At 41.7% G+C, this 10846-nt stretch overlaps 1 pseudogene; it reads left to right on the top strand.

Moving 5' to 3' along the window:
• The first annotated feature begins 3492 nt into the window (after positions 1–3492).
• Positions 3493–10846, top strand: part of LOC112230499 — a 39607-nt pseudogene continuing 32253 nt past the window's right edge.

The raw sequence follows: 10846 nt of genomic DNA, 5'->3' as shown, positions 1-10846 counted from the left end.
AGACCATGCCAATATATAAAGTAATTTTGGATACATAACACAGATAAATCAATTACACACATAGGTGATGTGGTAGACCCTGTACCTACACACCATGAATGAGGGATCAAGGCAGACTATAGCATTTAACTCAGAGCGCACCACCATGTGCCTTCAGAAAGTTTTCATACTCCTTAACTTTTTCACTGGCCTACACACAATATCCCATATTTTCAAAGTGGAATTATGTTTTTCAAAATGTTTAGAAATTAATTTTAAAAATGAAAGCTGAAATGTCTTGAGTAAGTAAGTTTTCAACCCTTTTGTTATGGTAAGCCTAATTAAGTTGAGGAGTAAAAAAAATCTTAAGTCATATAAAACAAGTTGCATAAAAATAGTTTTTAAATGTGATTTTTGAATGGCTACCTTATCTCTGTACCCCAACACATACAATTATCTGTAAGGTCCCTCAGTCGAGCAGTGAATTTCAACCACAGATTCAACCACAAAGATCAGGGAGGTGTTCCAATGGCTCGCAAATAAGGGTACCTATTGGTAGATGGATAAAAACAATCTGACATTGAATAGCCCTTTGAGCATGGTGAAGTTATTAATTACACTTTGGATGGTGTATCAATGCACTCAGTCACTACAAAGATACAGGCGTCCTTCCTAACTCAGTTGCCGTAGAGGAAGGCAACCGCTCAGGGATTTCCCCATGAGGCCAATGGTGACTTTAAAACAGTTACAAAGTTGAATGGTTGTGATAGGAGAAAGCTGAGAATGGATCAACAACATTGTAGTTATTCCACAATACTAACCTAAATGACAGAGTGAAAATAAGGAAGCTTGTACAGAATAAAATATTCAAAACATGCATCCTGTTTGCAATAAGGCACTAAAGTAATACTGCAATGTGGCAAAGCAATTAACTTGTTGTTATGTTTGTGTCAAGTCTAATATGTGTACACATTACTGAGTACCACTTTCCATATTTTCAAGGGTAGTGGTGGCTGCATCATGTTATGGGTATGGTTGTGATCGTTAGCCTGTTACGGATTTGATTCCTGGACAGGAACCAAATCAGCGGAAATTTCAGAGCGCCACTCGATAAAACTCAAACTTTCATTAAAACACACACGCAAGATACTCAATTAAAGCTACACTCGTTGTGAATCTAGCCAACATGTCAGATTTGTAAAATGCTTTTCGGCGAAAGCATGAGAAGCTATTATCTGATAGCATGCACCCCCCAAAATACCTGAACGAGACCTAAACAAAAGATTTTGCGGTAGCCGGCGCTACACAAAACATAAAGTATCCAGAAAGACTCAAGCTGTAATCACTGCCAGGGGATTATAAAATATATTGACTAAGGGCTGTGAAAGATATATTAGTGTATTTTTTTATTTTAAAATGTTTACAAATGTAGAAATGTTTCTTTCACATTACGAAGTATTTTGTGTAGACAAAGAAATGACAATTAAATCCATTTTTAATACCACTTTGTGACAAAAGTCAAGGGGTTTGAATACTTTCTGAAGGCACTGTATAGGCCTAATGCATTTCACAGGCCTAGCATCTGGGCGTAAGTCAGAAACTTTTAACCATGCTGAAACTGCTGAACCGTCAGAACCACTAATGGATGTTCAAATGCACCTGGTAGGCCTAAAACATGTGTCAAAAACACTTATTGTGCAGCAAGAAAGCATATTTGAATGTGTGTATTTGAGTTTTTCCACACATGTCCTATATAGGCTACACAATGTATCAAGCTCTGTATAGTCTTCAACGGTAAATCTCTGCTCAAAACACACAAAAGTGCAGGCAGCTGAGTCACAGCAGTGTTCCCTCAGAATTGATTCAACACAATCAACATGTCTGAATCTTAACCAAGTAAATTTAAATCACTGTATCTCTCCCCTTACAGTACCGTTTTATCACAAAGCTTTCTCTGTTATCACTTGTTCTAATTAAGTCCAAATTCAATTTCCGCTGAATGATGTTCTCATGCTTATTTAATGAGGTGACTTGGTCTATAAAGAGAGCAGTGTATTGGTGATTGACCTCATGAAGATTCTGAGAAGTCAGCATGGTTATCAAGAGAAAGAACAGAAAAAATGAAGACATCAGGTAGAGATATAGGTGAGCTGTAAGCACGTCCAGGTCTGCAGATGCAGGTTGTCACAATGATTATGACGATCAGCAGGTGAGAAGGTATGGATAAAGAGGTAAGTCGTTAAACAAACAATCTCTTTCTTACCTGCTTATCACATGAGTGGGTATGACGCTTTCTTACGATATAGGCCGACTTGGGGTTATATTCAAGTACTTTCCAATCCCCTTCCTTAATTAAGACCCCTTCCACCTGACCACCTCCTGCCTAGATGATCAGGTATCAGGTGCAGAGATGTATGCATTTGCACATGAATTTGATTACAAAATAATAAATGATCTGAGGTTCTCGTTCTCCAAAAACCTCTCAACATGAGGTTTTGCTGTACTTTGCATTTGTTTCGCATTCATAGAACAAGGGATATCAACGTACACTACAGTACTAATGGTGATAAGAATTTTATTGAGGATTAGATTATGTATTTCTTTGCCTGTATCCCCTTGTGTATATATACCACAGCTCCTCGTGCCTTATTGCTTATTTACACTTTGCTTTATAAGGCATTATGCAACTTGGGCATAATACTCTATGGTTGGAGATATAGATGTTTATGAACAGCTCACAAGGTGTTATTAAATGAGCTTATAATGCATTATAAGGGGTGTTACCGAAAATACAAAAGGTTGTTAATTACCATGAAATGCTGTTTCCTAAAACAAAAACACATCTGGATTTATACGAGCTGGATTGATTTTAAGTTTTACTTGTACTTTATGGTTGATGGTTGTCAGATACTGTAAGTGTTATTGAGATTCTAGTACATTATATTTTTATATTCCTGCTGATGTATGTATCTTACATACAGTACATACAACCATATCCTAATAAAATGAAACATCCCTATTCTGAACATAGACGTAACTATTCGCTAACAAAGTGGATCAATAGCAGCAGCAGTATAATACTTTCTTTGGACAACATGCAAGCTCTGGGCATAAACCTTGGAGCTGGACTCTTAGTTTGTGACTGTAGACTAGCTACAGGTTTCAGAAGGCCTTGGGACCAATATGAGTTCAATACACACTAATATGCTCAATCATGTCCTGCAGTTGTACATGATCATGGATGATATATGTCCAGGCGTGTTAGGTGGTGATGAGTTGTTAGTGTGTGTGTGTGTGTGTGTGCACGTGTGTCTGTGTGTGTGCGCTTGTGTGTGCGCCTCGGTAAAATCGAGACACACCTGGACCGTGAAACGATCCTGACCTGATGAATAATGGAGAGCACCGCACGGGGCAAAGAGGATAAGTTATCTCGGCAAGGCAACCTTTTTCACAGGGCTTTCTCATGTGGGCCAAATGATTCCCGTGGGGACAGTAATTTTTCATGAGCAGAGCATGTCGGCGGCCCTGCCCCAGGAGGAGCGCTCCTGGCCAGGCAGAGCTCCATGTGGCCCCAGCCTCCTCCTCAAGCACATCCACACACCTGACAGCCGGCCAGTCCAGTCTAGTGTACCCAGGGGTCTCACCGTGGCTCGCTGCCATGGGTCAAATGAATTGTCTCTCTCGAAACTCAAGGAAGCTTTTGTGAAACTGAAGGCCAGGAAAGCGGATGAATAAAAGATGCAGAGGAACGGAGGAAACTGAAGAGGTTGATGACAACGTGGAGGAAAAGGAGCCAAAACTGAAAAGTAAAAGCAAGTTTGATACCAACAGAGACGTCAAGCCAAACGGGGAGAAGAGCCCAGAGGAGTGATTTGAGAGTCAGAGGAGGCACCAGAGGAAGGGAGAGAAAAAAAGGGGGAAAGCCACAATAAGGTAAAGGAGAAGAAAAAAAGAAGACAAAGAAAGAAAGCAGGTGATGAAGAGGGGGATGAAGAGCAGAACAATAATGACACCACCAAAACCAAACCCAAGAAGAAGAAATCCAAAGAAGAGGACATGACTGATGGAGAAGTTAAAGAAGAGAAGAGGAGAGGAGGAGATGGGGTCCAAAGACAAGAAGTCCAAAGATGGAGGGAAGAATAAGCCTCAGGATGAGGAGTCCCTCTTGGAAGATCAGGAGGGAGAAGAAGACAAAAAACATGAAGAAGCAGAAGAAGGGATCAGCTGATAGAAAGAAAAGACCAAGGCCAAGCAGATGGACTATGCTGCCATGATGAGCTAATGATCTACCACACGAACTCATCCTATGGCCCAAATAGGTCCATAGACGATGCAATCTCAACCACACTGCACACTGCCCTAACCCATCTGGACAAGAGGAATACCTATGTGAGAATGCTGTTCATCGACTACAGCTCAGCATTTAACACCATGGTACCCTCCAAACTCATCATCAAGCTCGAGACCATGGGTCTCGACCCCGCCCTGTGTAACTGGGTACTGGACTTCCTGACGGGCCGCCCCCAGGTGGTGAGGGTAGGTAACAACATCTCCACCCCGCTGATCCTCAACACTGGGGCCCCACAAGGGTGCGTTCTGAGCCCTCTCCTGTACTCCCTGTTCACCCATGACTGCGTGGCCACGCACGCCTCCAACTCAATCATCAAGTTTGCGGACGACACAACAGTGGTAGGCTTGTTTACCAACAACGACGAGACGGCCTACAGGGAGGAGGTGAGGGCCCTCGGAGTGTGGTGTCAGGAAAATAACCTCACACTCAACGTCAACAAAACTAAGGAGATGATTGTGGACTTCAGGAAACAGCAGAGGGAACACCCCCCTATCCACATCGATGGAACAGTAGTGGAGAGGGTAGTAAGTTTTAAGTTCCTCGGCGTACACATCACAGACAAACTGAATTGGTCCACCCACACAGACATCGTGAAGAAGGCGGAGCAGCGCCTCTTCAACCTCAGGAGGCTAAAGAAATTTGGCTTGTCACCAAAAGCACTCACAAACTTCTACAGATGCACAATCGAGAACATCCTGACGGGCTGTATCACCACCTGGTACGGCAACTGCTCTGCCCACAACCGTAAGGTTCTCCAGAGGGTAGTGAGGTCTGCACAACGCATCACCGGGGGCAAACTACCTGACCTCCAGGACACCTACACCACCCGATGTCACAGGAAGGCCATAAAGATCTTCAAGGACAACAACCACCCGAGCCACTGCCTGTTCACCCCGCTATCATCCAGAAGGCGAGGTCAGTACAGGTGCATAAAAGCTGGGAACGAGAGACTGAAAAACAGCTTCTATCTCAAGGCCATCAGACTGTTAAACAGCCACCACTAACATTGAGTGGCTGCTGCCAACACACTGACTCAACTCCAGCCACTTTAATAATGGGAATTGATGTAAAATATATCACTAGCCACTTTAAACAATGCTACTTAATATAATGTTTACATACCCTACATTATTCATCTCATATGTCTACGTATGTACTGTACTCTATATCATCTACTGCATCTTTATGTAATACATGTATCACTAGCCACTTTAAACTATGCCACTTTGTTTACATACTCATCTCATATGTATATACTGTACTCGATACCATCTACTGCATCTTGCCTATGCCGTTCTGTACCATCACTCATTCACATATCTTTATGTACATATTCTTTATCCCTTTACACCTGTGTGTATAAGGTAGTAGTTTTGGAATTGTTAGTTAGATTACTCGTTGGTTATTACTGCATTGTCGGAACTAGAAGCACAAGCATTTCCCTACACTCGCATTAACATCTGCTAACCATGTGTATGTGACAAATAAAATTTGAGTTGATATGATTTGGCTATGAGGTTAAGTACCACAGCTGGGGCATGACAGTATCTCTACATAGTTCAGGTAAGTCTGTAAGGTACTTTAGTTCTAAGCTGCTGCCTACAGTCACTGGCCACTTTAATAAATGGATCACCAGTCACTTTATACAATAATGCCACTTTGATAATGTTTACGTATATATTACATTACTCATATCACATGTATATACGGTATTTTATACCATCTATTGCACCTCGCCTATGCCGCTCGGCCATCATCCAGCCATATACTTACATGTACATATTCTCATTCACCCCTTTAGATTTGTGTGTTAGGTAGTTGTTGGGGAATTGTTAGATTAATTGTTGGCTATTACTGCACTGTCAGAACAAGAAGCACAAGTATAGAAAATAGTAAGACTGCTAAAGGAAGAAGACTATTACAAAGAAAATCACTACACTACAGGTTAATTACACTACAGGTTAATTTTATTTGTAGAAAAAGAGCAATGAAATGTAATCACACCAAATTCAAGTAATTATAGAAAGCACATACACTGACTTACAGCTTTAGCAGCAAAACCAACAAATCTACTAAATGAAACATACTTTAGTCACACACATAATCACAAAGTGGCAACAGATTAACATATCTACAGTGACAGCAGACATGTGTCAACTCCTCTCCCCTCCTCCTCAGACAGACGGGTGTGGTACAAACAAACAAATCCATATGATACGGATGAGTGTTGAGTGTCCATCTCCCTTCCTCCCTGTCTGCTTCATGGTCAGTCAGTCAGTCTGAGAGAGAGAGAGAGAGAGAGAGAGAGAGAGGGAGAGGGAGAGAGAGTGTGAGAAATGCACAGAAATCCAGCTCTGAAATGAAAAAGAGTTGGCTTGAAGCCAGGCATGGATTCATTCACGGCAGATTCACTGCATTGGGCTCCTTGGAAGCCCTCTATGGAAGGAAACATAATGCTCTTAATTGCGCCATCGCTCAATGATTGAATCCTGCCAGTTCTTATGATCTGACTTTTACCCTAGAGACAGATCAGGCCCAATGTTCAGCTAATGCTGTAAAAGCTCTGGTATACCTGTCAGTGTGACCACAAGAAGAAAGACAGGATTTTCAGGATTTTTCAACTAAGTAACAAATGAACTAATGTAATGATGCCCCCCCCCGTTGACATTGCCAACGCATATTAAATAGATAACAAACAGAGTGAAATAAACAATAAAAATGAACAATTTACAATGGTTCTTCACTGGTTGCCCTTTTCTTGTGAAAAGTAGATATGGGAGTTTATCAACATTGGATTTGATTTCAAATTCTTTGTGGGTCTGTGTAATCTGAGGGAAATATATCTCTAATAAGGTCATACATTTGGCAGGAGGTTAGGAAGTGCTGCTCAGTTTCCACCTCATGTTGTTGTCAGTGTACAGTACACATGGCCTGTCTTCTCTTGAGAGCCAGGTCTGCCTATGGCAGCCTCTCTCAATAGCAACTCTCTCTCTCCCTCTATCTCTCCCTCTCGGTATGAGGTGGTGACTGTCATAGGTAATGTGAGAGGGACAGGCACAGATGCTAATGTATTTGTCACTCTTTGTGGAGACTTTGGCATCACTCCCAAAGTGCACCATGCCAGCAAGTGAGTTCAATCGTATTTCCCTAATACGTATGTCAGCTCTGCAGTATTACTGAAAATAAATAGTGGAATATATACAGTGGGACAAAATAGTATTTAGTCAGCCACCAATTGTGCAAGTTCTCCCACTTAAAAAGATGAGAGAGGCCTGTAATTTTCATCATAGGTACACTTCAACTATGACAGACAAAATGAGGAAAGCAAATCCAGAAAATCACATTGTAGGATTTTTAATGAATTGATTTGCAAATTATGGTGGAAAATAAGTATTTGGTCACCTACAAACAAGCAAGATTTCTGGCTCTCACAGACCTGTAACTTCTCCTTTAAGAGGCTCCTCTGTCCTCCACTCGTTACCTGTATTAATGGCACCTGTTTGAACTTGTTATCAGTATAAAAGACACCTGTCCACAACCTCAAACAGTCACACTCCAAACTCCACTATGGCCAAGACCTGTCAAAGGAGACCAGAAACAAAATTGTAGACCTGCATAAGGCTGGGAAGACTGAATCTGCAATAGGTAAGCAGCTTGGTTTGAAGAAATCAACTGTGGGAGCAATTATTAGGAAATGGAAGATTACCACTGATAATCTCCCTCAATCTGGGGCTCCACGCAAGATCTCACCCCATGGGTCAAAATGATCACAAGAACGGTGAGCAAAAATCCCAGAACCACACGGGGGGACCTAGTGGATGACCTGCAGAGAGCTGGGACCAAAGTAACAAAGCCTACCATCAGTAACACACACATCAGTAACCGCCAGGGACTCAAATCCTGCAGTGCCAGACGTATCCCCCTGCTTAAGCCAGTACATGTCCAGGCCCGTCTGAAGTTTGCTAGAGAGCATTTGGATGATCCAGAAGAAGATTGGGAGAATGTCATATAGTCAGATGAAACCAAAATATAACTTTTTGGTAAAAACTCAACTCGTCGTGTTTGGAGGACAAAGAATGCTGAGTTTGCATCCAAAGAACACCATACCTACTGTGAAGCATGGGGGTGGAAACATCATGCTTTGGGGCTGTTTTTCTGCAAAGGGACCAGGACGATTGATCCGTGTAAAGGAAAGATTGAATGGGGCCATGTATCGTGAGATTTTGAGTGAAAACCTCCTTCCATCAGCAAGGGCATTGAATATGAAACGTGGCTGGCAATGATGACAATGATCCCAAACACACCGCCCGGGCAACGAGTGTCAAAGGAGTGTCTTCGTAAGAAGCATTTCAAGGTCCTGGAGTGGCCTAGCCAGTCTCCAGATCTCAACCCCATAGAAAATCTTTGGAGGGAGTTGAAAATCTGTGTTGCCCAGCAACAGCCCCAAAATATCACTGCTCTAGAGGAGATCTGCATGGAGGAATGGGCCAAAATACCAGCAACAGTGTGTGAAAACCTTGTCAAACGTTTGACCTCTGTCATTGCCAACAAAGGGTATATAACAAAGTATTGAGATAAACTTTTGTTATTGACCAAATACTTATTTTGTTCTTAACTGACTTGCCTAGTTAAATAAAGATAATAAAATAAAGGGACACACTCCCAATCATGTTCCATATAATCGTATAAACATAATATTGAACTCAAAATGCTCTGTCAATATGACTTGTATTTAGTATTAATTTATTCACATTCTTGAATGCGATATATTGTAATTCAATGACATCTTTCAAGGTATGTATGGCATATGTTTTTAATCCTAATTCATGAACGTCCAATGCTTATTTGGGTGTTGCAATTTTTTTTAAATTTTATTTATTTATCCGTTATTTGACCAGGTAAGTTGACTGAGAACACATTCTCATTTACAGCAACGACCTGGGGAATAGTTACAGGGGAGAGGAGGGGGATGAATGAGACAATTGTAAACTGGGGATTATTAGGTGACCGTGATGGTTTGAGGGTCAGATTGGGAATTTAGCCAGGACACTGGGGTTTAACACCCCTACTCTTACGGGGATGTACAATGTGGAATTTGGGCAGAAAATAATGTTTTCTTTGCTAATTGTTAACCCTTTGCATTTCATTCTAATTCTCCAGCACAGAAAATAGTTATTTTTATCAATCTACCTAAGCATGATTATTTATTAGAGTATAATGACTTCCTTTGTTGTGTTGCATTGTGGGTTCGAGGGCTGTATAAGAGTGTATTCCTGTAACTTTAAACTCACGAGCCTCATGATAAGCTGAGCGATGCTGTTCTGACGTCAACTATGAAATTAGTACAATTGTCACAAAAGCTACTGATCACGTAAACTGGCCTCATAACGTTTACCAGGAGGTAATGGAAATGATAGTGCTTGATGGATATGATCCTTAACGAGAGGAGGCTAATCTCCTAATGCATTTGATAGAGGCCTGGCTAGTGTACAGAATGCATTCTTCTATACAGCTACATAATGGGCACACAGCGTATCTGGAGTAAGGAAGAACCACGTGACATGGCCGGTTTTCTTTTCAATTAGAGCAAGTGAAAAAAGATCACAATGTAATTTCTATATAACACACTCTGTGTTGGTAATATGAGGACCTGCATAGGGACTGTTATCATGCAAGTCGCAGGCTCTCTTTATCACTACACACCTCTGGACATGCAGATAGAGTTACACGTATACAATATACTGTCCCTAATCTATAGTACATTTGGCCACACCGTGTCATTCAACCTGACATTCAGGTCATTCTCCGCTTCACATAAGACACATTGACTCAGTATGTAACATATGATATACACAGATGTACATACAGTAGATAATGTATACATACATACATATATATACAAAAGTATGTGGACACCCCTTCAAATTTGTGGATTCGGCTATTTCTGCCACAAATTGAGCACACAACCATGCAATCTCCACAGACAAACATTGACAGTAGAATGGCCTTACTGAAGAGCTCAGTGACTTTTAACGTTGCACCGTCATAGGATGCCACCTTGCCAACAAGTCGGTTGGTGAAATTTTTGCCCTGCTAGAGCTGCCCCGGTTAACTGTAAGTGCTCTTATTGTGAAGTGAAAACGTCTAGGGGCAACAACAGCTCAGCCGCAAAGTGATAGGCCACACAAGCGCTGAAGCGCGTAGCGGGTAAAAATCATCTTCCCTCGGTTGCAACACTCAATAGCAAGTTCCAAATTACCTCTGCAAGCAACGTCAGCACAAGAACTGTTCGTCGGGAGCTTCATGAAATGGGTTTCCATTGCCGAGCAGTTGCACACAAGCCTAAGATCACCATGAGCAATGCCAAGCCTCGGCTGGAGTGGAGTAAAGCTCTCCGCCATTGGACTCTTGAGCAGCGGAAACATATTCTATGGAATGATCAATCACGCTTCACCATCTGGCAGCCCGACGGATGAATCCGGGTTTTGAGGATGCCAGGAAAATGCTACCTACCCC

Source organism: Oncorhynchus tshawytscha, linkage group LG33 (assembly GCF_018296145.1).
Source record: "Oncorhynchus tshawytscha isolate Ot180627B linkage group LG33, Otsh_v2.0, whole genome shotgun sequence".
NCBI lineage: Eukaryota > Metazoa > Chordata > Actinopteri > Salmoniformes > Salmonidae > Oncorhynchus > Oncorhynchus tshawytscha.
The sequence above is the reverse complement of the archived record's forward strand: the minus strand, read 5'-3'. Positions and strand labels throughout refer to the sequence as shown.